We start from the raw sequence: 22,900 nt of genomic DNA, 5'->3' as shown, positions 1-22,900 counted from the left end.
ACGATGACATACGCATGTAAGCTCGACCGTTAATTGAGAAAAGTACATGTATGATTAGTTTATTTATTGTCTTGCACAAAACGGACGGATTTCAGTTAACGTTTGTCGCTAAAAGATTTCAGAAATCAAACTTCAAATTTTTTTATTATAATAAAATATACTTATAAAAAAGCATTTTCTTTCCTACACCAATTTTATTTTCTGACGCCATTTTAAAGATTTCAAAATGAATACAAGTTATATAAATTCTAAGAATGTATATATTCTTCACTCAGAGTGATCCAGCCAAAAAAACCTACAATTTTTTTTATTTTAACATCTTCTCCATAACAATTTGGCTACTGTATCTTTATTCAAACCCTTACTCTTTTTCATACTTTCCTTCGAAAAATAATACAGGTATTATTACAAGTTGTGTTTAGCAATATATTTCACGCTTGTAATAGGTTCCGCATCCGTTTCTAAAAATAATAAAAGTGTCCACAATGCACACCACAATCCTTTTTTTTTTTTTGTGCATCCGTTTTAGCTGCCTTTTACCTATTTCTACGAGATTTTAAGACGATTGAATGTCTTATGTTCAACTTTATATTGTGTAGTTTATTCTAAAACTATTATCTACCGAAAAATTACATTCTGTCAAATAATAAAAAAAAATCAATGAACGCACAATGCAAAAAAAGTTTTTTTCATAACATCTCACTAGATAACAAATAATTACTCAGGTATATAAATAATAAATAATATATTCAAATGTAAATCATTCATCTGACTTTGTCATGTTAGGTAAATTCTTATGCTCGATAAGAAACCTAAATGAAATTAAAAACGTAAAATTAAGTTAAAAATCAAATGAAGAAATTAGCTAAAGTAATAACTAAAATTCATTAAAGTGAATATAAATTATCTCTTACTATTGATTTATTTAGTTTCTTACTATTCTCTCTCCTTTTTCTTGATTTCTTTATTAAAAATCAAGTCATGCTCAATTTTAAATTCTAGACGATTGAAATGCAATTCCAACGTCCAACAGGCAAGCGAGTCGCAGTTTCAGTCATTCGGTCGCGCGATGCAACAACGCAGGTATCTAGGAGAGGTGAGGTTTATCCGCCCATACGCTCAGCTTGCGAAACCGCGTGTATGTCGTATGTCGGTGGCAACCGCCGCTACTTGGTCGCGATCGTAATCAAGAGTCAAAGTCAAAGTCAAGGTCGCGATCGAGGAGAGAAGAGCACTTATGCAACGCAACGGCGCACGCGTTTGCTTACTGCAGTCGCGTAAACGTGGTTTCGCGACCAAGTGGGGGAAATTATTGCAGCCCGTTGTGAGACGGGCTATGTTACCAAACGAGTATAAAGCAACTATTATGTATCTCTCTCTCTCTTCAGAGAGAGAGAGAGAGAGAGAGAGAGAGAGAGAGAGAGAGAGAGAGAGAGAGAGAGAGCATGCAACGCGATCATAAAATTAGCGTTTCTTCGATCCTTCCACGAGAAGCTGAATTATTTTACGCGCAATTTATATAACATCAAACACTTATTCAAAACTTAATTGTACACACGTGGTAATATGTAAGTTACATATATAATATTTATTCCGTATTATTTTTATCGCGTTATTTTAGATTTTATTTAACAGCAAATATAGCAACTTTTGTGTAAAAAAAAAAAAAATGTTCTGATTAAAGTTTCATTTTGTTTCATTGAAACAAAAGTTCACATCGATTGGCTCGAGAATAAAGGTGCACAGATAGACAACATATCTTTTTCACATGTTAAAATTTTTCTCACAGGGTCATCTCAAATGTGTCAAAATGAACACGTGCTCGAAGCTACCTGCGTCAATAGTTTTGTCTGAAGTTACTCCAAGACATTGAGATCTTTTCGAGCCAATTGTTGCCATTGAGATCGGATGGCACGAGAATATAAACGTAAGAATCTTTTCTTCACCTCGTGCCGGCGCAGCGTGAGACCGACCCGGACTATTGAACGAAAGAGTCAATAAAAACTGAGTCAATAAAAAAATGTGCACAATATAAACTAATTAAAAAATAATAATTAAATTATATTAAGTAAATAATTTAGAAAACAACTGAAACAAATAATAAAATGAGAAAATAATTATTAATAATTAAAAAGTAATTTCCCGCCTATGCAAGAACAATTAGCTAACTGCCTTTTTTATAATATATAAAGCCCCATTATAAAATGGAAAAATATTATTCGACACTTGTTTTCTCTAAACAGAATCCGCGCTTTTAATTATTACATTGAATTTATCTGACGGGGATGTGTGTTCGACGGGATGTAATTTCGTTGCGGCGGTCAATCTCGAGTCGAGTTACGTCAGGTAGTTAAGCTACGGGATTATATATAATGTTAGATCCTCGTCCTAGCAAAAAGAAGAGGGAAAAAAAAAAAAAAAAAAAAAAAAAAAAAGGACTCGGGCGAACTCGACCGTCCCGCGCACGAGGCTAGCCATCGTTATTACAATCATTATTATCATTATCGTCATTACACGTATTGCAGCTGATGCTACGAGCCACACTAAAATCCAGACTATCATTAGTCTCGGAAGGCAATCTCTTCCCTCGCGCGACGCGCTTCGACGCCGCGTCTACCTCGTCGTCGACGAGCGACGGTCGACTTCGGCGTCTTCGTCTCCTTCCCCCTTCGAGTTCAGTGCCACTGTTCCTCGCCAGTTCCGGTCGTTGCTCGCTACCAGTTCCCTGATCGTCTACGAAACTACTTCGCCATATGTCTTACGTAATCTCGCGGAGATTTCTTTTTCCCCGGCGCGACGTCCCGCGTCACTTCCACCTCGGTAGGGGACCGAGTCGGAAGGAAGGTGCGGAGGAAAGGTCCCCCTGTGAGCGCTTCTCACAGAGGTGAAAGGGGCATCGAACGTTTCCGACCGCGATACTCGTATGGTTGCATGCGTGCATCACGTGGATAGGCCGTCGGAATTTCTTCGACAAATTGCAGTTTACTCCCGTCCGACATTTTTTGCAATCGAGACTTTAGAAATTTTAATTTCAACCAACATGCTCTTTCCTTTATGCTTGCCGTTTTTGCGAATTATAACCAAACAATGTTGTTAGTCTGTTTCTTGAAATTTCTTTAATTCATCTTTCAGCCACGTCTATACTTATATCAATTTTTTTTAGTTGTTATAGTTCAAGAGATAGCGAATTATGAATATCATAAACTCCGAAATTTATATCTTTGACCACCTTTGCGTTAATTTTATCATACAATAATTGATTATTGAAACGTTCGCAATGTACATCTATGTTTTTATTACTTTTTATTATTTTTTTATTTTACTTCACTTGAGTTATTTTATTAGTTACGCTCAATTTTGATTTTACTGTACTGTTGTAATTTTATTGTACTCTTTATACCGACTTTATATTAAATAACTCTAATATAATTTTAAATTATACATATTTGGCTCATTCACGCCTTGGTACCGCACCTTTACTATCTTGAATTTTTATCAGCCTTTTTATCAATTTATAAATCTTTTTGTTCTATTCTCTGTTAAATAAAAAAATTAATGTAAATATTTTTTACTTCAAAATCTATCACAGTCTCATGAGAGATAACATGCAACAATTGGAAGGAAAATGCTGTGAGAACACGCGTTCTTTTTATTATTGTTTTACACAGCTCGCAAGAAAATCGAAATTCCGCGCTCGCTCTTACGCGAATAATTGGGAGACAATTACGGTCGGGATTCGCAAGTCGCGGAAGAGAGAGAGAGAGAGAGAGAGAGAGAGAGAGAGGGGGGGGAAGGGGGGAATGATTTCCGAGTAATATCGTCGCACAAGTCGGTATACCGTTAACGTAACTCGCGCGTTGAAAACGACGGGACGGACTCGCGCTAGACGGAAAGAAGACGTCGGCGAGGGACACAACAGGTGTGCTCTGCCAGCCTGCTTGAAATCACTCACGCCGACGTGTGTTACGGCACTTCGGCATTCGTCGGCGTGTAATATCGTCGGCAGATAATCAGATACGCGCATATGACGCGCGCATTGTAACGCCGCATTGAACATCGCTGTAACGAAGTCGGATCGCAACACAATGTTTCCTAGACGTTACTATTAACTGGCGATTTATAAATCTTAATGAGGTAACAGTTGTTATAATCGCGCGGAACGCGCACATCATAATCCGCATACAAAGCGCGGAAAAATTCATTATTCTCTCTCTCTCTCTTCTCTTGGGCGCGTTTAATACAATCGATTGTAAATTATTGTAATTTATTGTAAAAGTGAGAAAGCGCGAACCCATACACAGTGAAAAAACTGTGTGTCGATATGTTAACATTTTCTTGTTTTACCACGTTTTGATTACTACTTCAAAATTAACATGCGGCTGATATGTTATTATTTTTATAACATTTCCACGTGTTATACGTATTTCATGTCAACTTTATAACTTAACCAGAAACCTATCTTATTTTGTGTGCATAAATTGCAAAACTTTTATCTTGAGCAAATATATTGTCATGTTGGGTTAAATTTTGGTCGATAATATAAAACAGCTTTTGGATTCCCTTAACATTTCTAATTTGTCAATAAGTAACGCACGATAAATGTTAGTTATTTTAACTTAAAATTTAGAGTGGATTTTCTGGGACATGGAAAAAATGTTAAAATTAACATTTTATTTTTTACTGTGTATTAATCCTTATTCCTTATATCATTGGTGGATCATTTTTGTCTGTGATTTTTCTAACAACGTCAATTTCTCGAAAACAAATAATCATAAAATAATATATTTAAGTAAATTATTTTTCAAATTTATTATTTTAGTCTTTATTTAGAATGTTCAAAGAAGGTATATACACATTATTTTCAGATTTTTTAAAACACTTTAACATATTAATAAGCTTATCAAAAATACTCTGACCCACCTGTACAGTCAGAAGGTGCCAAAAATAACAATATGGAGTAAGAATTAATATATTACTCGTATAGTTAAAGCAATAGTTTAACCGGAACTGGTCCATTTCCTTTCTTACTCGTAGATCAATCTACGTTTATTGCGAAAATTAATGAAAATAAAAATTAATATCAGTTTACTGTATTACATGAGACAATCTCGCTTAAAAAAAAAAAAAAAAAAAAAAAAAAACTGGTACATGTTGGAGCTCTTTACGATTCTGAATTATGATTGAATGCGTTTGCGCGTTTTAGCGCGTGCATACGTTTCCGTGTGCATGCGCGTCGCACGAGTCACGTCCCTAGATCCCGTATACTTCCCGCGGTGGCGTGGCTGCTTGACCAATTAAGGGTTTCTTCCGTCGGGGCAGGGGAGGGGGAGGGAGCAGAAGGACTCTTGTTGCGTGCGTTCTTTTTGTAATGACGCAATTTTCCGAAGCACAATTCCTCGCAAGTCGATCTACAGCTCGATCTACAGCTCGACTAACACATCTTCTACCTTCTCTCCCCCTTCAATTTTCCTCTGCCTCCGCATTTTATTATGTTTTTATCGCGCTGACGTTATTATGTTCTAATCAGAGATATCTCGATATCATGCCTTGCCGAAGAAAGAGAGAGAGAGAGATCGTGTTAAAAAAAAATAAAAAAAAAAGAGATATTGCACTAAAGACATTGTTGCAAAATAAAAGATATGGCAATTACAATGTAAAAAAATAACACTATATTATTAAAGACTTGAGGCTAAAACCGGAAGTATTACAATCCTAGCTTTAATTATGCGTAACACGTTCTATCATTGAGTGCATTATGCTGTTCTGCGTCAATCAGGAGAGGCCCGATTTTATTCTAGCGATCGATCAAAGCACGAATGCATGTCAGATCCAGTTTTGATATTTACGATAATAAAAGATTTCCTGCGAGACACACATCGATTATTGGATGTGAATATTTATGCATGCGGTCACTCTATACGTCATACTCGTATGATAATACTATTAGTTTGGAGCCGGATATAAAAAAATGTTACATATATACTCTGACATCTACGTTTGATTACATCTTGGAAAGGCAATTGGACACATAATCACATATTGTCGTTTAGCTCTTGCCGGCATCCTTCGCACGCGAGATTTGATAATCTCGTATTGGAAAATATCCGACTCGCCGAGAAGAGCCTGAGAAGCTCAGCCTCGCGTACATGCGCAGGGAGGATATCAAGATTCTCTGGGCCCTCCATTAAATTACCCCCTTTGCTTGCAAAATAGAAAATAAATATTACATATATATTTATAGACACATGTTCAAAGTATTTAATTCCAATATATTAGCTATAATTGCTCTGGATTTTTCGCGGATATTAAAATGATTATGAAATAATTAAAAGCCAAATATTTCCCTCCCGAATATTAGAGTTCTCTATCTAGATAATGTAAAATAATATAATACACGCAGTATGTCAGGTAAGATATTATATTGTAGTTTGAGATATTTTCTCTATTCTTTATGAATATTCAGATTTTGTTGTTGATGAATATTTATTATATTCGTGATCGAATATCGAAATAATCGAGGACTCACTGTCAGATTTATTTTTTAAATATACCTTGTTATTATTCCAGTATTTTTTATATATCCAATTTATTCATCTATTCTGAATTTGTTTTAACGTTCTGTTTGCGTTTGTTCTTTACAATTATGATTATCGTATGTTTCTCGGTGCAAAGGCTCCCCAACGCGTCGGCCCTGCAAGAGCGCGTATTCCCGCGGCGGAAAGAAAAAAGGCAAAGAGGAGAAACCACACACGAGAGTCCTCGAGTTCGTGCACGTATGCTGGATCCGCGCCAGACCGTTGTTGGGGCTCTCCTCTTCTCCTCCACTCCTCCTTCTCCTCTCGCGAAGGCGAGTTCTCTCGTCCCTCTCCTCCCGCTTCTCTTCTACCCACTCGCCACTCGGTTTCTTGAGGTCAGAAGCGTGTGTATACGCGCGTCTCACCTTCCTTCCCGTTCATCGCCGTGCATTCATCGGCCTCGCCTTCCTCGCGAGGTTCTTGAGGTTACGACGTTCTCTCCCGCGAAAAGGTGCGCGATGACGCCGCGGCGTCATCGTCGAAATCGCGCCACGTTCCCTTTTGCGTTCTATCCGCAATTTATTCCCCGAACGGTACTCTTCCTGTATTTGCAACGAAGGAAAAAAGTCTGCAGCGATAACCAAAGCTTTTCAGTTTATTCAAATCTTGTAAAAAGAAATTCCTAATGTTTGCAGGTATTTTTATTCAAATTTTCAGATAAAAAGAATATTTAAAAAATTTTTTTATCGAAAATATTTTCTAATACTTTTGCAGAAAATAGACATTCTGAATTTTCCTCGCATAAATCCTCTATTCTTTTATATTTCTTGTCGTAATTTTATCGCCCCACGAAAAAAAAATATTGTACTCTCCTCTCCCTCTGCAAACTTATATTAAATTTTATCCTTTTACGCTTTATATTTGCATTCTTTCATCGTCTTTTCCTGGTTACAAAAGTGTTGCTAAAACGTAGACCCATTACGCGATAACTGTGCCGCTCGTCTCGAGGAGCTTCTGCTTCGGAACATCCTTCGTAAAAAAAATTCCTAATGTTTGCAGGCATTTTTGTTCAATTTTCAGATAAAAAGAATATTTAAAAAATTTTTTTTATCGAAAGTATTTTCTAATACTTTTGCAGGAAATAGACATTCTGAATTTTCCTCGCATAAATCCTCTATTCTTTTATATTTCTTGTCGTAATTTTATCGCCCCATGAAAAAAAAATATTGTACTCTCCTCTCCCTCTGCAAACTTATATTAAATTTTATCCTTTTACGCTTTATATTTGCATTCTTTCATCGTCTTTTCCTGGTTACAAAAGTGTTGCTAAAACGTAGACCCATTACGCGATAACTGTGCCGCTCGTCTCGAGGAGCTTCTGCTTCGGAACATCCTTCGTAAAAAAAATTCCTAATGTTTGCAGGCATTTTTGTTCAATTTTCAGATAAAAAGAATATTTAAAAAATTTTTTTTATCGAAAGTATTTTCTAATACTTTTGCAGGAAATAGACATTCTGAATTTTCCTCGCATAAATCCTCTATTCTTTTATATTTCTTGTCGTAATTTTATCGCCCCATGAAAAAAAAATATTGTACTCTCCTCTCCCTCTGCAAACTTATATTAAATTTTATCCTTTTACGCTTTATATTTGCATTCTTTCATCGTCTTTTCCTGGTTACAAAAGTGTTGCTAAAACGTAGACCCATTACGCGATAACTGTGCCGCTCGTCTCGAGGAGCTTCTGCTTCGGAACATCCTTCGTAAAAAAAATTCCTAATGTTTGCAGGCATTTTTGTTCAAATTTTCAGATAAAAAGAATATTTAAAAAATTTTTTTATCGAAAATATTTTCTAATACTTTTGCAGGAAATAGACATTCTGAATTTTCCTCGCATAAATCCTCTATTCTTTTATATTTCTTGTCGTAATTTTATCGCCCCACGAAAAAAAAATATTGTACTCTCCTCTCCCTCTGCAAACTTATATTAAATTTTATCCTTCTACGCTTTATATTTGCATTCTTTCATCGTCTTTTCCTGGTTACAAAAGTGTTGCTAAAACGTAGACCCATTACGCGATAACTGTGCCGCTCGTCTCGAGGAGCTACTGCTTCGGAACATCCTTCGTAAAAAAAATTCCTAATGTTTGCAGGCATTTTTGTTCAAATTTTCAGATAAAAAGAATATTTAAAAAATTTTTTTATCGAAAGTATTTTCTAATACTTTTGCAGAAAATAGACATTCTGAATTTTCCTCGCATAAATCCTCTATTCTTTTATATTTCTTGTCGTAATTTTATCGCCCCACGAAAAAAAAATATTGTACTCTCCTCTCCCTCTGCAAACTTATATTAAATTTTATCCTTTTACGCTTTATATTTGCATTCTTTCATCGTCTTTTCCTGGTTACAAAAGTGTTGCTAAAACGTAGACCCATTACGCGATAACTGTGCCGCTCGTCTCGAGGAGCTTCTGCTTCGGAACATCCTGCGTATACGTGCGCTCGCGCGCGTATACGCGTCGAGTGTGCGACGGTGTGTGTCGCTTACATTAAATAAATTACCGTGGCGGCCGCGCGTGGACCGGTAACACGGGAACGCTGTTACCTGGTCCCTGTCTGTAGCACGACTATACGTAAGTAGATGTGCGCGTACACACGTGAGTGCGCGTGTGCCCGCCGGCGAACTTGACTCGCTTCTTGCACGCACGGAGGAAGTCGCGGCTCGCGGCGCGAGGTACGACCGCCTCTCGTCTCTCGCTGGTCTCTCTCTTCCCATGACCGTGCTTCACCTTCTCTATCTCCGAGGCGATTTCCACGTCGACGGCGAAATTAACCTTGCGAGCGCGGCGACCGTCCGCGATTTCGCGATTCATTGTTTTATTCTCCGAGAAACGTTTCCACGTCTCGACTTTTATATATATGTATGTATATATATATATCAAACTATATTTAAAACTTCCCAAGTTCCTTTTGTCATTACAGACTAGAATGAAAGACTTGGCTGTGTTGAGTTTTTTGTTTTTTTTTAATTTATATTTGCAAAAACCGATATCATGTAATAAATAAAATTACACAAATTGTACAAATGTGTGTATTTTTTTTGAAAATGTGCGAAAAGAGAAAACGAATACCGGTATCGTTGAGGAATTTGTAACACTCTCTCGTACGCTTGGTAATCTTACTACGAAAAGCCGCAATGAGGGAAATAGAGTTGGTCGACCCCTTTACTTTGATCGCTCGACGACGGTTATCATCGGCTCGGCCACCATGTCGAGACAAGGTATAAGAGGAAGCCAGCGGGTACCAGCATGGCGGCTCCTATGTTTTGCCTATTCGTTTTGCCAGGCAACGCGCAAAACGTCCGTGATTTTTTTTTATTTATCTCTTTGCGCTCTTACACCGTTATCCACTTTCCTATCCGTGCAAATTCCGCAAATGGTCCTTTTCTCCTCTTCCTACGTTTCGATCATTCGCAGCGATATCTCGCGAAATTTATAGCGGTTTTGTTGCGCCGGTTTATTGCCACACGCAGAACGTTTTGCTTCCGCGCGCGGCTTCCAGATGCTATTTCGCATTCGCCGCGGAAAATTGCTCGGCGCAATGTTCGCCGAGACTAAAGAACGGTTTACGAGCAGAAATTGCAAAAAGCGAATTTAGTGTGTGTGTGTGTCGCGATATTGATATTGATATAAAAGTATACGGGTATTCTCGCAAAACTAGTCCGGAAGCTGTCAACTAATAGATAGTAAAATATCTCACGAAAAAAATATGTAATTATATAAATAAAGGATTCGGTTAAAATAATTTCATTTGCAAATTTATTTTACTACATTTTATGTAAATCACGAATATCGGGTTTCGAATCCGGAGGCATCTGCAAACTTCTTTAACACATTCTGTAATGTAGGCCAGTTATTAAAAGATATTACGACGCATACGAAAGAAAAATGAAGGGTCCAATCTACTCTTGCACAGTATGAATCCTTGATGATTGTTAAAAATTTTTTTAATGATATTCGAAATTGATTTTGCGTTTTACAAATGTTTGACGCGTTCAAATTTGGACGATAGTTTTTTAAATCTTGGATATTTAATTTTTTTTTTTCAATCGAGTCTGCGAATTTTTTTCATTTCAGACAATTTATACGAGAAACGGCATATCATACTGTCATTTTAGACATATTACGTAAAGTTGGTTGAGCTTATTGAACAAAAAATATGTAATTATATAAATAAAAGATTCGGTTAAAATAATTTCATTTGCAAATTTATTTTGCCACATTCTATGTAAATCACGAATATTGGATTTCGAATCCGGAGGCATCTGCAAACTTCTTTAACACATTCTGTAATGTAGGCCAGTTATTGAAAGATATTACGACGCATACGAAAGAAAAATGAAGGGTCCAATCTACTCTTGCACAGTATGAATCCTTGATGATTGTTAAAAATTTTTTTAATGATATTCGAAATTGATTTTGCGTTTTACAAATGTTTGACGCGTTCAAATTTGGACGATAGTTTTTTAAATCTTGGATATTTAATTTTTTTTTTTCAATCGAGTCTGCGAATTTTTTTCATTTCAGACAATTTATACGAGAAACGGCATATCATACTGTCATTTTAGACATATTACGTAAGGTTGGTTGAACTTATTGAACAAAAAAAATTAAATATCCAAAATTTAAAAATACTGAGAAAGTAAAAGTACTGTTTAAACATCAATAAAAATATGTGTAAAACTCAAAAGAATCAATTTTTATCTAATATTTTTATATAATATTCTTAAAAAAATCCCAAATATTAATTGTTTATATTACTAGAATAGCCTTCAAGTCTTTAAAAAAAAAAAGATTCGATCGCAATGTCAATATCCAGTTTCACTCTCAAACGTAACGAGACAAGCTAAACGACAAATATCAAACTGTACTCTAAAATCTAACAATTATAAAATACAATGTGGGTATATCTTGAGGGTCAATTTGTGTATAGCGGAAATGACGGAACGAGCGAACGCCCGTGACGCTCCGCGAGACGCCGAGGACGCTGGAAGGGGACTCGTCGAAGCGAAGCTCCGGAACCCTAACCTGACGTAAGTTGACCTCCGCACCTGGATTCGCAATCGCGTTCGGCGTGGGGTATTTAACGGAACACCGCGAAGAAAGTAAAGTAGAAGGCGCGCGCACGAGAGAGGCACAGGTGGCCTTTGCCACGCGGTGGGAAAAATGCGTTCGTTCGACGGACTCGCCCACCTGTTGAAATGTCTGCCGCGATTCGCTAGGTGCGTACGTTAGACTCACAATCGGAAATTCCTAATGAAAAAATTGGAAGACGTAGTGGCCTTTTTGCGACTTTATCTACATAAACGTCCAATGAAAAAAATTGGAGCATTAAAATAATAAATTACATAATTAAAAATTGTTGGATTAAATCTACCCATACTTATTCTCTGAAAAATTCAACAAAACATTTTTAGCGAATTAGTAAGAAAAATCAAGCAATTTCATGTAATTTTAATAATAATAGAACTTGTATAATTTACAATGTTAAATACCTTGTAACCTATTTTTTTTTTTTTTTTTTTTTTTTTTAATTCGATTTCTCTCAATTCACTTATAGATATATTTTAAATACATGCGAATAGTTAGTAACGTAACAATAGCAGGGTTGCGATGATGTTGCCGTGCAAAGTGCAAAAATGCGTAACGAAAGAACCGCTTCAGCTTCTCGTGTGTATCGAGTGAGCGCTCTACGAGACAGCGTAATTTGCATTCAAGCATAATTTGCAGCATACAGGCCGCTAGGTTTATAGATTGTTTTGTAAGAATTTATACCGTCCATCAATCTCATAGCTGGTTCCGTATGACTAATAAAAAGTAAACGGTCGATTAATTGAAATTTATGGGCCACGTTGGTTTCTGACGATTTCTGATATCTCCATGAATAATATGTCGTGAGAATTCAAGGGAAATATGAATACGCATAAATTTGCTTCGCGATATGAGAAAAATTCGCTTGAAACATAAACTCCATCTTACTTCTCTCTCCCTTCCTTTTTCGATAAGGTTTTAATTAATAACAAAGTAATCTACGAATTTTATTTAAAAACTTTACCACATTTTATTATACTAAAATCATGTTTTTTTAAATAGATTTATATGTAAACATATTTAATATCCATTCGTATGCATACCTGCAATATTTAATGTTATGCAGATTCACATTTATTCTTGATGGTTACTTGCCACGTTTAGTATGTGTTTAGTAAAAAATCTACCACATTCCTTTCCATCACATTGTCACGTGTTTAGTAGAATCAGCCACCTTGCTATATAATGTACCGCATATTTAATGCGGATTTGCTAATCATCATTATTCTGAGAGCGAATCTTCCGCTTGTATATGTATACGAAATGACGATCGATTGACGTAGATATGCGTGTGACATCACTGGATATTATTTCACAATTAACCGGTTTGCTTTGATTTTTAGCGAAGTCGCGGCTGTCTTTTCTATAATTCAAATCAAATTGACCGCAAGAAGTCATTCTTAACCGGAAGAATTTTGTAGTTGTGGTTGTTGCCGTAGTATTAAGATTCCAAGCTACATGCCGTAAAAAAATTTATCTACATATAGATTATATAAAAAAATATTCTCTCTCGATTTATATAAATCTTTCATTTGTAAGCTCTAGCATAGATGTGAATTTTACTCTTTTATTTTTAAACAGCCACATTCCAATAAAATTAGATTTCGAATCACTCTTGGTTCCAAGAATTTCAAATGACACACGCGCTTATGCGTCAACGACAAAGAAAAGGAAATGATCAATCTCATCTGGATAATAAAATCATCATCATGGTTAATCTACAACTCCATTAATAACGAGAAAATTTAAGCGAATTGAGCGCCAAATTAAAAAAAAAAAAAAAAAAAAAAAAAAAAAAAAAAAAAAAAAAGAAAGAAAATATTGGAATTTAATTTCTTATATTATTATTTGTAAAATTCATAGTGGACAGTCAATAATGTATTTGTATCAAAATAATGGAAGGTGAGCCGCGAGAGACAACTAAATATAAATTTCAGATAAAATCTTTTTAATTTAACAAATTTGCCAACAATTACGTTTTTCTCTGGCAAGTTTAACAAGCGTTATCTCATCGAGGTATTGAATTTTCATTTCTCTTTTCTATTCTGGAAAATTCTTATGAAAGCACGATGCACCCCATTGTATCTCCCTTTGCAATTTTCACAGCGCAACATAATAATCCGGTTGGCGGAACGACTGAAATTATCTCCGAAAGAGGCGAGTTCAACGACTCTGTGAAAACCAACAAACTTTGAACTTTCTTCGAATGTCATCCTACAAACCCTGCGCGCTCTTCCGTTTCTTCTATCGGCAAATCCGCCGCCGGGCTGGAATTCAGTGGGACAGAGGAGGAAGAGGAGAAGGTGAGACTGGATCGTATATGTGTTCGTGCACGTCGCGACTGAGAGACAGAGAAAGGAAGAGAAAGAGAGGTGAAAGAAAGAGCAAGAGGAAGAGAAAGAAAGAAAGAAAGAAATAAAGAGAGGGGCATATGGCCGTGGACGGGTCTCCCTGGGTTTCGCCAAGAAGACGTAACGGTAAATCCGCGGCCGCCGGCGTCCGATGAACCCACTCTCAGCCTCGCAAGGCCTGCCTTCTCTTCTCCTACGGCCCGTGCGTACGTGTGTACGCCTACACACACGCACGCGGGCACACCTGTACACGCTGGCCAGCGTAGTCGAATTATATTACCGAGCGAATAGTTGTAGCGTTTTCGCGATGACAGGGAGAGAGAGAGAGAGAGAGAGAGAGAGAGAGAGAGAGAGAGGAGGGTGGCTCGCTTAATGGCCCCGCTTCTCGACCGAGTCTCCGCCGAAAAGCCGAGAATGAAGATGACGATGACCAAGAGACGAGCACGTCAGGTTTCTCCTCTCGTCGAGAAGCAGAACACTCGGTTGCGTCTTGCGTCATCGTGGCATAAGAGGGCGAGGCTGGAGCGAGTAGGAGCGGGATGCCCGTTCCTCGGGAATTAGGTCGCTCGTCCTCGGGAATTTCTCACGTCTCTTCTCGAGTTTCCTTTTAACGCGCCGCGGTGAGAATGTATTTCGCTATTTTTTCAGTCCTTCCAATTGTAACATTGACGAATACCGATTGTTCATTAACAATCAATTATTTATATCACACTATTTTCGTACATAATTATAGAATTATATGTATTATAACGTAATGCATCGTAGACATAAAGTATGAATTTTATTTCGTTTATTTTATTCCGTACTGATGGATCATTTTGGTCTGTGATTTTTCTAACAACACGTCAATTTCTGGAAAACAAATAATCAAATAATATATTTAAAATAATATATTTAAATAAATTATTTTTCAAATTTATTATTTTAGTTTTCATTTAGAATGTTCAAAGAAGGTATATACACTTTTTTCAGATTTTTTAAAACACTTTAACATATTAATAAACTTATCGAAAATACCCGCTGACCTACCTGTACAGTTAGAAGGTGCCAAAAATAACAATACGGAGTAAGGGTTAAATTTTGGAAAAAACACATCTCTATTGTATTCCTTCCTTTTCTCGTGTGCGTTTTCTTCTCTATGTCCCATAAACACATTCTCTACAGAACAATTCCTTTACTAAATAATTTATCTATCTAGTCTTATTTATTTTTTATAATATAAATTATTTATTGTTAGACGTTACCTGTTCAGAATCTTGATAAGCATATTTATTGTGAATAATTTATAAAAAAAAAAAAAAAGGAAAAAAGAAACTTAAAGTTTAGCAAAACAATTCTTAGCACACATTGTGCATAATTCTGATTCTTAAGAGATGTGCACTTTCAGAAGACGGAGTAGATTCCGATCTATCCACGCTTGTACACGTCATGTTCGTCTTTTTCTCTTTCTCTCTCTTTCGATTCTTTGAAATGAGTTTAGTGTCGTCGCGATCCATCGCGATCAAGACAATGCGATCATTATGGAATCGGCACGCGAGATCGAAAGTACTCGACTTTTGCGGCGATGGCAGACGGCGATCGTATCAATGCAGGACGTATGCATCCGTTGACCGAGGTGAAAAGTGAACAACCCGGAGGAAAATCCTGCACGCGAAATGGAGAACGATTTTAGAGCCCGTCGCATTTCACTAATTTGCAATTCGCGCAATTAAATCAATTTGCAATTGTATCAAACATGATTATATTCTGATTCCGAGCATATTTGATGATTATAATGATTCACGCAACTCGAGCTTTTATGCACTTTCGTGGTAACCGATATACGGTAGGTATACATCATGTTGGCACGATATTCTCATACTTTTCTGAACATTAATAAAAAATATATCACCGAGATTATTTATACACACATGACGAGCCGATTGATTATAACAAATTCGATACTCTGCGAAAATTATCCTTACAGAGGCCTTTTTATAATTTTATACGTAAACTTTTGTATTATATTAGAATAATGTTTAAATATTAAACGTCGCAATAATTCCCAACCATCGAATATCAGGGTTTTAAAAAATTGTTATATAAATGTATACGCGCTTTATTTATAGATCGATACCTAAAAATTTTTTCGATCGATTAAGTACGACAATATCAAATTTATAGTTTCCACATTAAATGGCTTAAGAATGATTATTTAAAGTGTCATAAATTATAGGAAAGCCTCAGGTATGAATTATTTCATTAATATCGGATTGTTTTTATTGCGAGTATTTAGCTACATTAAGTTACAATGGATATGTCGAAAAAATGATCTTGCAACTTGAACAAAAATTTTCTAGGTGTAAAAAATTAACTGAAACAGATAAATTATTAGCAAATACTGTGATGCTGAATATATTTTGCACTTGATCAATTTAAATGACAGAGACAGAATTTATATCTGTACTATTGGTGTAATTTAGACGGAAAATTTGTCTGCGATGCCTATCTTTAAGGCCTATTGTCAATTATATTTGTCATTAATATTTGGCAATGGGATCTAAATTTTTTAGAGGTATTGCTATAAATTCTATACGTGACAACAAATATTCCAACAGATACAAAAAGTAGCGATAAATTTTAATTGATACATCTAGAAATCTATCTACATTAGTAAAATATTTTTTCGAGCGAAGGTACAAGTATACATGTATGACAGTTTGGTGGTAAAAGTTAATATTCAGAGATATATGAATTTATAAAGTTTATTTAGAGATATATGAATATTTTAATGGATAAGAATGGATTTTTTCAGGCGCGGAAAAAAAGCTGGCATCACGAGCGAGTTGAAGAACTCGAAAGAATGGCGGACACGTAAGAATTGCATCATCGCATGCACACGCTTGCGAGAGGCAACGCGCGCGTACACGGTGTTTCAAAATCATCAGATATTCTTTTAATTATAATTTCCTTGATTAATAAAAATCAACTTTTCAGAAAGTTGACCAAAAATAAAGACATAGATCAGACAAAAGATCAGACACTCAAACAAATATGTTGCTAATGTAAATAGATTTCTAGATGTCTCAATTAAAATTTATCGCTACTTTTTATATCTGTTAGAATATCCGAAATATTAATCGCAAATATAATTGTCTTTAACAATAGGTATTAAAGATAGAGAAAAAAACTACAGAAAAGATTTCTGTCTAAATTACACTAATAATAATACAGATATACAAAATTCTGTCTCTGTCGCTTAAATTCATTAAATACAAAACATATGCAGTATCACCGTATTTGTTAATCATTTATTTATTTCAGTTAATTTTGTACGCCTAGAAAATTTTTGTTCAAGTTGCAAGATGATTTTTTCCAGTGTAATATCTTCAGGCACACTCGAACAAATATTTTTTCAATACACAAGGCTATAATTTAATTGTGAAATACGATAAAAAAAATAAAAATATACAACAATAAAACGGTGTAATAAAACTTAAAACTCGTAAAGCCCAAGGGATCAGATTTCAAGTATTTCTCTCTTTCTCTCTCTCTCTCTCTCTCTCTCTCGCTAAGGAAAGATCACCTCCGCACGGAAGAAGCGGCCTGAAGAGGATGTTCTGTGGCTTTGGAACACCCCGTATGCGTGTATGCGTGCCGTGGCGAGATCGATTCTCTTGGACGCGATCGAGTCGAGAGGTGCGTGGGGATCTCGCGCGCGTACTCGCGCGCCCCCGTCGACTCGTTGACTCACTGACTCCTGACGGGCTTACCGTTAACCAGCAAAAGTGAACCAAGTAAGCCGTGTCTCTGGTACTTGCGGTACCGATCGTATAAGTGCAGGACAATAACGACGACGACGACGACGACGACGACGACGACGACGACGACGACGACGCATAACCGGGTGTGGGACGCACGTTTTCAAGTGCAGCATTGACCCGAGGAACAGAGAGGGAAGAAGGGAGGGAGGGAGGGAGGGAGGAAAGGGACACGTCACCTCCCTCTTTGCACGCCATCGACGAAAGCGCAAGCGGCGTCGTAAGCGAAATGCGCCGAAACGGGACTATCATCCCGAATGACGAATTCGCGAGTCATCGCCATTTCGGCGGCAGCTACCGTGTTTTAAAGATATTTTGTTTCACAGAGATAGTCAGCAAATATGTCGCGTAAATTGCAACGAACGACGAAGAAATGTACGATTATCTTGCACGCATTCAAATAAAAAATGTGCATTAATTATTTAAAAATATTTGTAAAATTAATTATTAAAATAATAAACAATAATCTGCGAATATTATGACAGATACGAGATCATGGGGATTGCATTAAATTGAAAAATCGTGTATTTATCGTGTTAACGATTAGAGAATCAATTTTTATCCCGATATTGACGGGTCATTATATAGACGTAATAGATTACAAGGAAGGAAGGTAGACAGCTTGTCTCGAAATTAATTTCAGGATAATCGATCTTTCACGTGCCCGAGTTTTCTTTCAATTTTTTTTTGTAGACGTACAAGACGTGCCATATGGCTACCGAGGAATAGAAGTAGTAATCGTGATTTATTCAATCCCGGTTTTTTTTTTCCTCTCCGAGGGACCAGTTGTAAGAGTCTCTCGAGTCTCTTCATGACTGCGATCGCGGAGGAAATTAAACGAAGGTATCTCTCGAGATTTCGATTTCCGGTTTGCGACTCATCTTCTCGAGGCAGTTTCTCGATTGGAAGCGATACGTATCTACGTACATACACAATCGCGATAAAGAGCAAAACGTCCCTGATTTGTATGATACCACGTTATTCCGTTCGCTTAAAATTACAGCCGTCGAAAGAGGACGGGAAAAAAAAAAAAAAAAAAAAAAAATATCCAGAAATTCGTGAGATAATGACGAATCGCGGCGGAAGCTTATCGAAAATTAACGAGCCGTTCTCGGAAATTATAAACGCGCGAGAATAAATGGAATAAATTGTACGAGACCGAAAGATGGAGGGAGGGAAGTCACGTTGTACGCGTAAGGATGGAAGCGGCGTCCTTCGCGGCGAGGCGTGTCGATTACCGTAGGTAAATTGCGTGACAGCACCGAGACGCCATTGAGGAGAGAACCGGCGGACCTTGACAGTGTATGCTGGACTTGACGTTCTGCCGGCGAATGTCAGTGAACCGCAGCCAACAGGACGACGAACGAGCGGGAGAATGCTCAAGGATACATTCTACGCGGCCGAACATGCGGTACTTCTTGATAACCAGTCCCCGCTCGAACATTCGCCACGAAAATTTACCAATGCTAGGACATTCGACATAATGAAATTATAAAAGAACGACTTGAAATAAATAAGCAACAGAGTTGAATTGAAAATTGAAAACTAACAAGTAGATGAAAAACTAACGAAGCAAAACTTGTATTAGCACGTAGTATTATATGTTAAAAACAAGCGTTTTACTGTTGCATTCTTTAATATATCTTGAAAAGAAAAAAAATAATTTAATAGCAATCAGAATTCGCGAAACAGCTTTGTTTAGAAAAAAATCCACGCGCGTTTAGATGTATGTTTAAAATTCATAATTGCCTTGTGTGTGTGTACTCACTTCATATAAAAATATTTATTATATTTTGCATTTATCAAGAAAGCAAGAACTTGCTTAATTATATATTTATGTATATTTTAATTATTATCTCTTTTACTATGCACACACTTATATCTGATGATATTGCAAATTTATTGCCTCAAGATTAAAATATAATAAGTAATAATTTAGCACTCACCATCAGTATGATATTTAGTTGGCAGAGTTGTAGAATATAATGTTGATCTGAAAAAACAAAAAGATTTAAATTATAAAATAGTCAAGTAATATTTTTAAAATAATTTATAAATAGTTTATACAATAATAATATGCAGTTCAAAATAATTAATATTTCAAAGAGTAATTATTGTGCGCATTTGAATTTTTTATTTATTCTTTAAATAGATAAGGTAATACAAAAATTATGTACAAGATGAGATATGGATATATTATATTATATAGGTATAGAAATACGATAAAAGATAAAAATCTAATAATTTTTATAGCCATTTTGATCCACTTGAAAGTATCCTCTCCTTTGCGAAAAAGCGAAAAAGATCATTCTTTAATACATTTCAGCATTTAACATTATTTTATACACACACACACACACACACACGCACATATATGTATATTTATAATTTTTATTTTTTATTTAATCCTTACGTATTGTTTTTTTGCATTTTCTAACCGTACAGGTGGGTCAGCGTATTTTTGATAATTTTATTAATATGTAAAAGTATTTTTAAAAATCTGAAAAATTTATCTTCTTTGATCCTTCTAAATAAAGAGTAGAATAATAAATTTGAAAAATAATTTGCTTAAATGTATTGTTTTATGATTACTCGATGTTTAAAATTGATGCTGTTAGAAAAATCACGGACAAAAGTAACCCACCAATACGGAATAAGGATTAAAATTTCAAGTAGATTACATTTGAAATAGTAAAAAAATCAAATTCTGTCATTTTTCATAAAATTTCACCAGAAATAAGTTGCTTTCAATCGTTAATTACTCAATATTTAATTATCGATATGATGGATATTTTTATTGATGAATAATTGCTCCTCAATAAGATCGGTTAAATACAAAAAAAAAAATAAACAATCTGATTATTTAACATGTTATTTATGTATATACAGCAGAAAAATATTCGAAAAATTTTAAAATATTTGTTTAACCCTTTAGCGGCGCAACATCAGAAGTATTAGTTATAGAAATAGATGTCAATTCAACAAAAAATATAAATGTGTTACACCCAACTGAGCAGCATGTACCTTTTATTGCAAAAAAACCTATATCTAAACCTCTCATAAATGTGGCTACTTTTTTAAAGCATACTAAACTACGCTCTCCGCAGGGTTTCTTAACCCTTCGCAATGCGTTTAAAGGGTCCTTTAACCGTTACTTTTATCATTTAAAATTTATTTTCAGAAGGACCGTTACATATTATATGTTAAAAGTTAATATATTTAGAAATTCATGAATTTCATGTTACCTAATGCATTTTTAAAATACAAAATTAATAATTAATTTATGAATTAATGAAAGTTTGCCCTGTAGAATTTTTGTCTACGATCGCTAATAAAATTTTCGTGATACGCTATAAAAAAAAATTAGTTCAATATAAGATAAAATAATATTTTACAGATTAAATTTTTATACTTTAAAACTTATAAATTTCATAAATCTCAAATAAATTAAGTGTATTAACTATTGACATAAATAATTCATAGTCTTTTCTTAAACGTCAAAGTCCGAAATACAGCCTGAATAATTTACAAATTCTCAGGAAACTTATTGTGAAAAACTGTTTTGAATATTTTATAGGGCACTTACTTAAGTGCCGGCTAAAAAATACAAAGTATACTATTAACTTTCTTTCTATCCTATTCCTTTCAGCATCATTTCAGACTCTTTTTATTGAAATCATGGAAAGGGTTGAACGCGAACGCTGGTTCAACTGTCATAAACCGTTTTTCTCTTTTTTAACTCAAAATTTTATTTTTGTTTATAGACGTTGTAAATAAAATGTATGAATGTCCTTATCAAAACGTATTCCCTACTTAACGAGTTTAAAAAATTTTTTTCTTCATTTCTATATGATATTCATTTCATTGTGTATTTATCGAGCTTAAAGAATGTTTATTATTTGGCTTGTTCACACAGCATTTGAAACATACAACTCTCACTTTTGTAAGCGAAAGTGAAATATTTCGTTAGCAAAGTTTTAGTTTCTTTCAAATACAATTCGAACGTTATTTTAGGATCTTAGCTCTCGAAATGTACTGCATAAAAACTGTTTAATATCTAAAACTATTTAATATCAATCTGATATACATATATTCAAATATATTTATAAATGATATCGATCAGTGCTATTTTTTTAAATCATTTAGAAGTTGTTAGCTAATAAGCATAGCGATAATACTGACAATGACTATGTGTTGCGTTTTTAACAGTTTATAAGCGTATCTTTAAATAAATGATAACTTTTTTAAGGAAATTTTTTTAACTAATTTTACAATAATTTTATGTAGTATTTTTTTAAGAAACAAAACCTTTCATTCGTCAAAGTTCTCTTGATATTTTTACATTAAAAGCTTGTTCGAATTATCCCAACTAATAATGTTTGTATTAAGAAACGAAATATACCGGCAATATCTTAATCTTTTTCCTTTATAAGCATTAATTCAATTATTAAATTTGTGAATAGTTGGAGCAAATTATATTGTCTTAATTAATAAATTTAAATGATTGCAACTATTGTGTTATATGAGACTATAATATATACAAGGTGTAATATCTAAAACAATATATGTTTGATTTTTCAAATATTTTATCTTACGTACAAACATATATAAAAGTTAAACGATAATAAGAAAAATTACTTACGTTACTTTAAAAAGGAAATGACCAAAATTTGTTCAAAGAAAGATTTTGTTGTTTGATATTTTTTAGTGTGTTTGCAGACGAAAGATATTTAAATACAATACTATTTTATTTACATCTCAAATTTAGTATAATTTAGAAATCGTTCTTCTAATTAGTGTCGTTATGAATAAATGAAACAATTATGAATCAATAAAACTTACAAGTACCTACAACAAATTAGTGTATCACAAAATGAGTTTTCTCATTTTTTAAAAATTGGATACAGTTTATATTTAATGTTGTAAAAGTCTTCATTTGCTTGTTAATAATAAAAAATGTGAAAAATGCCTAAAAAAATGAAATAATTTGTCTATTTTTTAATGTTTACAGATTTGTCAAATCATATAAAAAATTTATGCGGAAAATATATCAAAGAATAAACAATGAAAAAATATAGAATCAGA

General features: G+C 34.8%; 1 long non-coding RNA gene across 2 annotated transcripts in view; it reads right to left on the bottom strand.

Moving 5' to 3' along the window:
- The window catches only part of LOC140669800 (uncharacterized), an 88,172-nt gene that overhangs the window by 29,892 nt on the left and 35,380 nt on the right, over window positions 1-22,900 (bottom strand). Inside the window, exons 4-5 of one of the 2 annotated variants that reach the window (XR_012047407.1) lie at window positions 19,762-19,808; window positions 18,897-19,281 (exon numbers count right to left, since the gene is read on the bottom strand). This is a non-coding gene — a long non-coding RNA (uncharacterized lncRNA). Of the gene's footprint in view, window positions 1-18,896; window positions 19,282-19,761; window positions 19,809-22,900 lie in introns of those variants that run through there. The other variant, XR_012047408.1, reaches the window with a different exon arrangement.

The sequence above is a fragment of the Anoplolepis gracilipes genome, chromosome 9 (genome assembly GCF_047496725.1).
Source record: "Anoplolepis gracilipes chromosome 9, ASM4749672v1, whole genome shotgun sequence".
NCBI classification, from domain to species: domain Eukaryota; kingdom Metazoa; phylum Arthropoda; class Insecta; order Hymenoptera; family Formicidae; genus Anoplolepis; species Anoplolepis gracilipes.
Note: the sequence above shows the minus strand (reverse complement) of the source record. Positions and strands in the feature narration are given on the sequence as shown.